Source organism: Triticum aestivum, chromosome 2B (assembly GCF_018294505.1).
Source record: "Triticum aestivum cultivar Chinese Spring chromosome 2B, IWGSC CS RefSeq v2.1, whole genome shotgun sequence".
Classification (NCBI taxonomy): domain Eukaryota; kingdom Viridiplantae; phylum Streptophyta; class Magnoliopsida; order Poales; family Poaceae; genus Triticum; species Triticum aestivum.
This window is the reverse complement of record NC_057798.1, coordinates 808,475,069-808,486,848: the sequence shown is the minus strand read 5'-3', so window position 1 is coordinate 808,486,848 and position 11,780 is coordinate 808,475,069.

Sequence of the window (11,780 nt, the reverse complement as noted above, 5' to 3'; positions counted from 1 at the left end):
GACTGTCTATCGCATTCTGACGAAGACAATGAGTCCTATCAAAGGCCACGACTCAAATGATGAAGAAGTCGTTGGCATCATGAAGAATATGCTTTTCAACATCATTCATGGCGTTCCCGTCAACTTCCATGATTTCTTCATGAGGACTCTGGGCAATATTGCTATGTCACCATTCGAGCTGAAGCCCTATGCGCCTTGGATTATGAGATTCATCAGGGCAAGATCTTCACTGAATTACAAAGCTGACACTCTGAACCACGGTAGCTACTTGCCTCCCATTGAAGTCCTCAAACGGACAGTTTCATCAGGTGATGATAAAGGCAAGGCAGCTGCTGTGATCGATGAAGGCATTCGTCCATTGGATGGTCAATTTCGCAAGGCTGCATCTTACTCTACCAATGACGACTCTGCCACACATGACTCTGCCGCAAATACCTCAGCCAAGCAAAATCCTCAAGCCACAGCACCCAGGGTGATGACTGGCCGTGAGTTACTCCTCCGTCTTCATCAGAAGGTTGATCGCAATCACAAATGGGTAAAACGTCAGTTTGGTGCACTTCTTCACAATATGACCTCAACATACAATGCTGTGAAGAAGAACCAATACTACCTTCATGAAACCTTCAACCGCACCTGGGCTGTCCTCACTCATGTCTATAGCGCTGAAGAACTGACTGAAGGAAATATGCCCTAGAGGCAATAATAAAGTTATTATTTATTTCCTCATATCATGATAAATGTTTATTATTCATGCTAGAATTGTATTAACCGGAAACATAATACATGTGTGAATACATAGACAAAACTATAGTCACTAGTATGCCTCTACTTGACTAGCTCATTAATCAGAGATGGTTATGTTTCCTGACCATAGACATGTGTTGTCATTTGATTAGTGGGATCACATCATTAGAAGAATGATGTGATTGACATGACCCATTCTGTTAGCCTAGCACTTGATCGTTTAGTATACTGCTATTGCTTTCTTCATGACTTATACAAAGTTCCTGCAACTATGAGATTGTGCAACTCCCGTTTACCGGAAGAACACTTTGTGTGCTACCAAACGTCACAACGTAACTGGGTGATTATAAAGGTGCTCTACAGGTGTTTCCGAAGGTACATGTTGAGTTGGCATAATTCGAGATTAGGATTTGTCACTCCGATTGTCGGAGAGGTATCTCTGGGCCCTCTCGGTAATACTCATCACCTAAGCCTTGCAAGCATGTAACTAATGAGTTAGTTATGAGATGACGTATTACAGAACGAGTAAAGAGACTTGCCGGTAACGAGATTGAACTAGGTATTGGATACCGACGATCAAATCTCGGGCAAGTAACATACCGATGACAAAGGGAACAAAGTATGTTGTTATGCGGTTTGACCGATAAAGATCTTCGTAGAATATGTAGGAACCAATATGGGCATCCAGGTCCCGCTATTGGTTATTGACCGGAGACATGTCTCGGTCATGTCTACATTATTCTCGAACCGTAGGGTCCGCACGCTTAAGGTTTCGATGACAGTTTTATTATGAGTTTATGAGTTTTGATGTACCGAAGGAGTTCGGAGTCCCGGATGAGATCGGGGACATGACGAGGAGTCTCGAAATGTTCGAGACGTAAAGATCGATATATTGGACGACTATATTCGGAGTTCGGAAAGGTTCCGAGTAATTCGGGTATTTTTCGGAGTACCGGAGAGTTACGGGAATTCGCCGGGGAGAAGTATTGGGCCTTATTGGGCCCTGCGGGAAAGAGAGAGGGGCTGCCTAGGGTAGGCCGCGCGCCCCCCCTTGCCCTAGTCCGAATTGGGCTAAGGGGAGGGGCCGCACCCCCTCCTTCCTTCCCTTCTCTCTTCCCCTTCCTAGTCTCCTACTCCTAATACATGGAAGGTCTCCTAGTTGGACTAGGAAAGGGGGAATCCTACTCCCGGTGGGAGTAGGACTCCCCAGGGCGCGCCATAGTAGAGGGCCGGCCCTCCCCTCCTCCACTCCTTTATATACGGGGGCAGGGGGCACCCCATGGACACACAAGTTGATCATTGAGATCGTTCCTTAGCCGTGTGCGGTGCCCCCCTCCACGATATTACACCTCGGTCATATTGTAGCGGTGCTTAGGCGAAGCCCTGCGACAAGAGAACATCAAGATCGTCACCACACCGTCGTGCTGACGGAACTCCCCCCTGCGCCTCTGCTGGATCGGAGATCGGGGGTGCGTCATCGAGCTGTACGTGTGTCAAGAACTCGGAGGTGCCGGAGTAACGGTGCTTGGATCGGTTGGACCGGAAGGACGTACGAATACTTCCTCTATGTTGCGTCAACACTTCCGCTTCGGTCTACGAGGGTACGTAGACAACACTCTCCCCTCTCGTTGCTATGCATCACCATGATCTTGCATGTGCGTAGGAAAATTTTTGAAATTACTACGTTCCCCAACAGTGGTATCAGAGCCAGGTTTTATGCGTTGATGTTATATGCACGAGTAGAACACAAGTGAGTTGTGGACGATATAAGTCATACTGCCTACCAGCATGTCATACTTTGGTTCAGCAGTATTGTTGGATGAAGCGGCCCGGACCGACATTACGCGTACGCTTACGCGAGACTGGTTCTACCGACGTGCTTTGCACACAGGTGGCTGGCGGGTGTCAGTTTCTCCAACTTTAGATGAACCGAGTGTGGCTACGCCCGGTCCTTGCGAAGGTTAAAACGGAGTCTATTTGACAAACTATCGTTGTGGTTTTTATGCGTAGGTGAGAACGGTTCTTGCTAAGCCCGTAGCAGCCACGTAAAATTTGCAACAACAAAGTAGAGGACGTCTAACTTGTTTTTGCAGGGCATGTTGTGATGTGATATGGTCAAGATGTGATGAGATATAAGTTGTTGTATGAGATGATCATCTTTTGTTGAAGTTATCGGCAACTGGCAGAAGCTCTATTGTTGTCTCTTTGTTGCATAAGATGCAAGTGCCAAATAATTGCTTTACTTTATCGCTATGCGATAGCAATAGTTGCAAGAGCAATAGTTGGCGAGACGACCATGTGACGACACATTAATATAGATCAAGATGATGAAGATCATGGTGTCGTGCCGGTGACGATAAAGATCATGACAGTACTTTGGAGATGGAGATCAAAGGCGCAAGATGATCATGGCCATATCATGTCACATATTTTGATTGCATATGATGTTTATCTATTATACATCTTATTCTTGCTTCGATTGACGGTAGCATTTTAAGATGATCTCTCACTAATTATCAAGAAGTGTTCTCCCTGAGTATGCACCGTTGCCAAAGTTCGTCGTGCCCAGACACCACGTGATGATCGGGTGTGATAAGCTCTACGTCCATCTACAACGGGTGCAAGCCAGTTTTGCACACGCGGAATACTCAGGTTAAACTTGACGAGCCTAGCATATGCAGATATGGCCTCGGAACACGGAGACCGAAAGGTCGAGCGTGAATCATATAGTAGATATGATCAACATAATGATGTTCACCATTGAAAACTACTCCATCTCACGTGATGATCGGTTATGGTTTAGTTGATTTGGATCACGTGATCACTTAGAGGATTAGAGGGATGTCTATCTAAGTGGGAGTTCTTAAGTAATATGATTAATTGAACTTTAATTTATCATGAACTTAGTTCTGGTAGTATTTTGCAAATTATGTTGTAAGATCAATAGCTTGCGTTGTTGCTTTCATATGTTTATTTTGATATGTTCCTAGAGAAAATTGTGTTGAAAAATGTTAGTAGCAATGATGCGGATTGGATCCGTGATCTGAGGTTTATCCTCATTGCTGCACAGAAGAATTATGTCCTTAATGCACCGCTAGGTGACAGACCTATTGCAGGAGCAGATGCAGACGTTATGAACGTTTGGCTAGCTCAATATGATGACTACTTGATAGTTTTGTGCACCATGCTTTATGGCTTAGAATCGGGACTTCAAAGATGTTTTGAGCATCATGGATCATATGAGATGTTCCAGGAATTGAAGTTAATATTTCAAGCAAATACCCGAGTTGAGAGATATGAAGTCTCCAACAAGTTCTATAGCTAAAAGATGGAGGAGAATCGCTCAACTAGTGAGCATGTGCTCAGATTGTCTGGGTACTACAATCGCTTGAATCAAGTGGGAGTTAATCTTCCAGATAAGATAGTGATTGACAGAATTCTCTAGTCACCATCACCAAGTTAGTAGAACTTCGTGATGAACTATAGTATGCAAGGGATGATGAAAATGATTCCCGAGCTCTTCGTGATGTTGAAATCGACGAAGGTAGAAATCAAGAAAGAGCATCAAGTGTTGATGGTTGACAAGATCACTAGTTTCAAAAAAAAGGCAAAGGGAAAGAAAGGGGAACTTCAAGTAGATTGACAAGCAAGTTGTCACTCCCACGAAGAAGCGAAAAGCTGAACCAAAGCCTGAAACTGAGTGCTTACACTGCAAAGGAAATGGTCACTGGAAGCGGAACTGCCCTAAATATTTGGTGGATAAGAAGGATGGCAAAGTGAAAAAGGGTATATTTGATATATAGGTGTTTGATGTGTGCTTTACTAGTGTTTATAGCAACCCCTCGGTACTTGGTACTGGTTCAGTTGCTAAGAGTAGTAACTCGAAACGGGAGTTGCGGAATAAACAGAAACTAGTTAAGGGTGAAGTGATGATGTGTGTTGAAAGTAGTTTCAACATTGATATGATCATCATCGCACACTCCCTATACTTTCGGGATTAGTGTTGAACCTAAATAAATGTTATTTGGTGTTTGCGTTGAGCATGAATATGATTTGATCATGTTTATTGCAATACGGTTATTCATTTAAGTAAGAGAATAAACTGTTGTTCTGTTTACATGAATAAAACCTTATATGGTTACACACCCAATGAAAATGGTTCATTGGATCTCGATCGTAGTGATACACATATTCATAATATTGAAACCAAAAGATGCAAAGTTAATAATGATAGTGCAACTTATTTGTGGCACTGCAGTTTAGGTCATATCGGTGTAAAGCGCATGAAGAAACTCCATGCTGATGGGATTTTGGAATCACTTGATTATGAATCACTTGATGCTTGTGAACCATGCCTCATGGGCAAGATGACTAAGACTCCGTTCTCCGAAACAATGGAGCGAGCAACAGATTTGTTGGAAATCATACATACTGATGTATGTCGTCCGATGAAGGCTCGCGACAAGTATCATTATTTTCTGACCTTCACAGTTGATTTGAAGCAGATATGAGTATATCTACTTGATGAAACACAAGTCTGAAACATTTGAAAAGTTCAAAGAATTTCAGAGTGAAGTAGAGAATCATCGTAACAAGAAAATAAAAGTTTCTACGGTATGATCGCAGAAGTAAAATATTTGAGTTACGAGTTTGGTCTTCAATTAAAACAATGTGGAATAGTTTCACAAATTCATGCCACCTGGAACACCACATCATAATGGTGTGTCCGAACGTCATAACCGTACTTTATTGGATATAGTACAATCCATGATGTTTCTTACTGATTTACCAATATCGTTTTGGGATCATGCATTAGAGACAGTTGCATTCACGTTAAATAGGGCACCATCTAAATCCGTTGAGACGACACTATATGAACTGTGGTTTAGCAAGAAACCAAAGTTGTCGTTTCTTAAAGTTTGGGGCTACGATGCTTATGTGAAAAAGTTTCATCCTGACAAGCTCAAACCCAAATCGGAGAAGTGCGTCTTCATAGAATACCCAAAGGAAATTGTTGGGTACACCTTCTATCACAGATCCGAAGGCAAACATTCGTTGCTAATAAATGGATCCTTTCTAGAGAAGGAGTTTCTCTCGAAAGAAGTGAGTGGGAGGAAAGTAGAACTTGATGAGGTAATTGTACCTTCTCCCTTATTGGAAAGTAGTTCATCACAGAAATCTGTTCCTGTGACTACTACACCAATTAGTGAGGAAGCTAATGATGATGATCATGTAACTTCAGATCAAGTTACTACTGTACCTCGTAGGACTACCAGAGTAAGATCCGCACCAGAGTGGTACGGTAATCCTATTCTGGAAGTCATGTTACTTGACCATGATGAACCTACGAACTATGAGGAAGCGATGATGAGCCCAGATTCCGCGAAATGGCTCAAGGCCATAAAATCTGAGATATGATCCATGTATGAGAACAACGTATGGACTTTGATTGACTTGCTCGATGATCAGCAAGCCATGTTAAATAAATGGATCTTCAAGAGGAAGACGGACACTGATAGTAGTATTACTATCTACCAAGCTCGACTTGTTGCGAAAGGTTTTCAACAAGTTCAAGGTGTTGAATACGATGAGATTTTCTCACTCGTATCGATGCTTAAGTCTGTCTAAATCATGTTAGCAATTACCACATTTTATGAAATCTGGCAAATGGATGTCAAAACTGCATTCCTTAATGGATTTATTAAAGAAGAGTTGTATATGATGCAACGAGAAGGTTTTGTCAATCCTAAATGTGCTAACAAAGTGTGCAAGCTCCAGCGATCCATCTATGGACTGGTGCAAGCATCTCGGAGTTGGAATATACGCTTTGATAATTTGATCAAAGCATATAGTTTTATATGGACTTATGATGAAGCCTATATTTACAATAAAGTGAGTGGGAGCACTACAGCCTTTCTGATTAGTGACATATTGTTGATCAGAAAGGATGTAGAATTTTTCTGCAAAGCATAAAGGAGTGTTTTAAAGGAATTCTTTAAAAAGAAAAGACCTCAGTAAAAGCTACTTACATATTGAGCATCAAGATCTATTGAGATAGATCAAGACGCTTGATAAGATTTTCAATGAGTACATACCTTGGCAAGATTTTGAGATAGTTCAAAATGGAACAGTCAAAGAAAGAGTTCTTGCCTGTGTTGCAAAGGTATGAAATTGAGTAAGACTCAAATCCCGACCACAGCAGAAAATAGAAAGAGAATGAAAATCATTCCCTATGCCTCAGTCATAGGTTCTATAAAGTATGCTATGCTATGTACCAGACCTATTGTATACCTTGCTCTGAATTTGGCAAGGGAGTACAATAGTGATCTAGGAGTAGATCACTGGACATTGGTCAAGAATATCCTTAGTAAGGACTAAGGAAATGTTTCTCGATTATGGAGGTGATAAAAGAGTTTGTTGTAAAAGTTACATCAGTGCAAACTTCTACACTGATCCAGATGACTCTAAGTCTCAGCCTGGATACATATTGAAAGTGGGAGCAATTAGCTAGAGTAGCTCCGTGCAGAGCATTGTGGACATAAAATATTTGCAAAATACATACGGATCTGAATGTGACAGACCCGTTGACTAAGCTTCTCTCACGAGCAAAAGATGATCACACCTTAGTACTCTTTGGGTGTTAATCACATAACGATGTGAACTAGATTATTGACTCTAGTAAACCCTTTGGATGTTGGTCACATGATGATGTGAACTATGGGTGTTAATCATATACAGATATGAATATTGGTGTTAAATCACATGGCGATGTGAACTAGATTATTGACTCTAGTGCAAGTGGGAGACTGAAGGAAATATGCCCTAGAGGCAATAATAAAGTTATTATTTATTTCCTCATATCATGATAAATGTTTATTATTCATGCTAGAATTGTATTAACCGGAAACATAATACATGTGTGAATACATAGACAAAACTATAGTCACTAGTATGCCTCTACTTGACTAGCTCATTAATCAAAGATGGTTATGTTTCCTGACCATAGACATGTGTTGTCATTTGATTAGTGGGATCACATCATTAGAAGAATGATGTGATTGACATGACCCATTCTGTTAGCCTAGCACTTGATCGTTTAGTATACTGCTATTGCTTTCTTCATGACTTATACAAAGTTCCTGCAACTATCAGATTGTGCAACTCCCGTTTACCGGAAGAACACTTTGTGTGCTACCAAACGTCACAACTTAACTGGGTGATTATAAAGGTGCTCTACAGGTGTTTCCGAAGGTACATGTTGAGTTGGCATAATTCGAGATTAGGATTTGTCACTCCGATTGTCGGAGAGGTATCTCTGGGCCCTCTCGGTAATACTCATCACCTAAGCCTTGCAAGCATGTAACTAATGAGTTAGTTATGAGATGACGTATTACAGAACGAGTAAAGAGACTTGCCGGTAACGAGATTGAACTAGGTATTGGATACCGACGATCAAATCTCGGGCAAGTAACATACCGATGACAAAGGGAACAAAGTATGTTGTTATGCGGTTTGACCGATAAAGATCTTCATAGAATATGTAGGAACCAATATGGGCATCCAGGTCCCGCTATTGGTTATTGACCGGAGACATGTCTCGGTCATGTCTACATTATTCTCGAACCGTAGGGTCCGCACGCTTAAGGTTTCGATGACAGTTTTATTATGAGTTTATGAGTTTTGATGTACCGAAGGAGTTCGGAGTCCCGGATGAGATCGGGGACATGACGAGGAGTCTCGAAATGGTCTAGACGTAAAGATCGATATATTGGACGACTATATTCGGAGTTCGGAAAGGTTCCGAGTAATTCGGGTATTTTTCGGAGTACCGGAGAGTTACGGGAATTCGCCGGGGAGAAGTATTGGGCCTTATTGGGCCCTGCGGGAAAGAGAGAGGGGCTGCCTAGGGTAGGCCGCGCGCCCCCCCTTGCCCTAGTCCGAATTGGGCTAAGGGGAGGGGCCGCACCCCCTCCTTCCTTCCCTTCTCTCTTCCCCTTCCCAGTCTCCTACTCCTAATACATGGAAGGTCTCCTAGTTGGACTAGGAAAGGGGGAATCCTACTCCCGGTGGGAGTAGGACTCCCCAGGGCGCGCCATAGTAGAGGGTCGGCCCTCCCCTCCTCCACTCCTTTATATACGAGGGCAGGGGGCACCCCATGGACACACAAGTTGATCATTGAGATCGTTCCTTGGCCGTGTGCGGTGCCCCCCTCCACGATATTACACCTCGGTCATATTGTAGCGGTGCTTAGGCGAAGCCCTGCGACAAGGGAACATCAAGATCGTCACCACGCCGTCGTGCTGACGGAACTCCCCCCTGCGCCTCTGCTGGATCGGAGATCGGGGGTGCGTCATCGAGCTGTACGTGTGTCAAGAACTCGGAGGTGCCGGAGTAACTGTGCTTGGATCGGTTGGACCGGGAGGACGTACGACTACTTCCTCTACATTGCGTCAACACTTCCGCTTCGGTCTACGAGGGTACGTAGACAACACTCTCCCCTCTCGTTGCTATGCATCACCATGATCTTGCATGTGCGTAGGAAAATATTTGAAATTACTACGTTCCCCAACACTGACGACTATGGGTCTCAAGGAAGAATTTGACTGGTCTGCACCTCCTCCGAAGAAACTCAAGAGGGTTGAAATTCCTCCACTGGTGGCTAGCTCTTATTCTTCATCGCGTGACACTGATGAGTATGAAGATTTGGACGACACTGCGGCAGGCCCTGCTACAACAAACAACCCCGACAACGCTGGCGCTCCTCCATCGACTTGAAATTCTTTAGGGGCGTTAGTCCTCAGTTTCAATCCTTTTGGTCATTGATGACAAAGGGGGAGAAATCTGAGTTAGTCTTCAAGCGGGTCTATATTAAGGGCATTTTTTTAAGTTACAACTCTCGTTCTTCTGAAACTTTTATTTGGATCGCGTTGTAATCTTAAACCCGATGGTGCGCTGATACTTTTGTTGCATTATGCTTTGCATGCTTATTCCTCGTTAATGACATTGCACGCATGCTGAATCTCATCAGGCACCATATTTCATCATGCATTTCAAATTCTTCATATTATATATCAAATGCATGTATGAATTACAAGATATAGGGGGAGATCTCCATGATTCAACTCTTCAAATGTGCATTGCCTCAAATGCAAATTCCTCACTATGCACATCTTCAGGGGGAGTTCTTCTATATCTTGCTATCAAATTCCTCAATATCAGTATTTACACTTCATACATTTATCCTCGCTGAAAACTTAACCTATGCTGTCATCAATCACCAAAAAGGGGGAGATTGTAAGTGCATCTAGTGCCCCTTAGTGATTTTGGTGTATTGAAGACTTATAGGTTAAGAGACTAATGCGTTTGTGAGTGTACACAGGTCTATAAGTCTATGAGGAGTTTGATATTTACAGAGAAAGTCGACCCCTAAAAATGAAGTTCTTCGACTGAAGACTTTGACATTCTGAAGACTTTCTGAAGACTTTGAAAGTGAAGAAATTGGTGTGACCTTGAAGACTTGGTATTCATTTGTGGAACATGAAGCGTGAAGACTTTTGTTTTCGTAGTTTCATTTTCTCCTTCTTGAGTCATAGGAAACACCGTACTGTTAAAGGGGGTCGAGGAAATACTAAGGAAAAATTTCCATGTGATGCTCAACTCAAAATCCTACACCTACCAATCCCTTCGAGTGAAGCCTTTGGAAATCTCATACAGTTCAGTCACTTTCTTCAGTGACAGAGACCAAGTTCTTCTGGTCGCTGATGAATTTGTTCTGACTGAGGAGTTAGGAATTCGGCAGTGCGAATTGCCTACACAATGAGGAACATGATAGCCCTGAGGAATTTGAGAGTCAAATTTCCGACCGTTGCTGTGCTGCGCGCCAGCTGTCCCAAAATATCTTATCCACCTAACGGTCATATCATTGAAGGGCATTTATGTCTTATCATGTCGGGCTGCTCCCTAGGCTATAAATAGCCGCCCCCTACAACCACTAGCTGGTTGGCTGCTTCGCGAGAACTTGACACTTGTCATTTGAGAGCAACCCATCCTCCGAGGACTTCGAGCGAAAATCATCGAGTGAGGAAAAACCCAAAACCAAACCCCTACAAACCCAAAGTGATTGAGCATCACTGAAGAGATTGATCCTGAGTGGATCCGACGCTTGTTACCTTTGAAGACTGTGCTTCTTCCAGACGGTTAGGCGTCATGGTCTAGAGCATCCAAGAGGAATTGTGGATCGCCGAGTGACCAAGTCTGTGAAGGTTTGGAAGTCGCCTGAAGACTTACCACGAGTGATTGGACGAGGTCTGTGTGACCTTAGTTCAAGGAGAATACGGTGAGGACTGGGTGTCCTGAGCTGCGTGCTCAGCGACTCGGTGTCCGGGACTGTGTGTCCTCGAGTTTAAATACTCAGCCGCTCCAACCAGACATACAACTGAGACAGCAGTTGGAACTGGTCTACCAAATCATTGTCTTCACCAACCTAACTGGTTCTATTTCCTCAACCCTTTCATTTCCTCATTACTGTGTTGAGTGTTTGTTCATATCTGTGTTTGAAGACTTCGACTGAAGACTTTCTCAATTTCCTCAGATCAATTTTTTCAGTCTGTTTGTCTTCACCTTGTGTTATCCTGTGATTACGCTCTCTGTACTCAGTGCTTGTCTTCATTTCATCTTGATGACCATGCTTGTATTCTGTTATGCTTACTTCTGAGTACTTATTCCGCTGCTAGTAGTTCTTCGCTAAGGAATTTCCTCACTGGCAAATTCCTCAGTGAAGAATTCATAAAAATCGCCTATTCACCCCCCCCTCTAGTCGATATAACGCACTTTCAGAGGAGGCCGGGTAACCAGGGTCCAGGTGCGGTTCCGTTGAAGAGCGTCGAACTCTTCCTGCATCGCCGCAAGCCAGTGAGGATCACGGAGGGCGGCGCGAGCGCACGCAAGAATGGGTGATGGCTCCGCGGCGGAGGCGGCGAGGACGTACTCATCATGCGAGTACCGGAGGCTCGGACGATGAACGCCGGCGCGAGCGC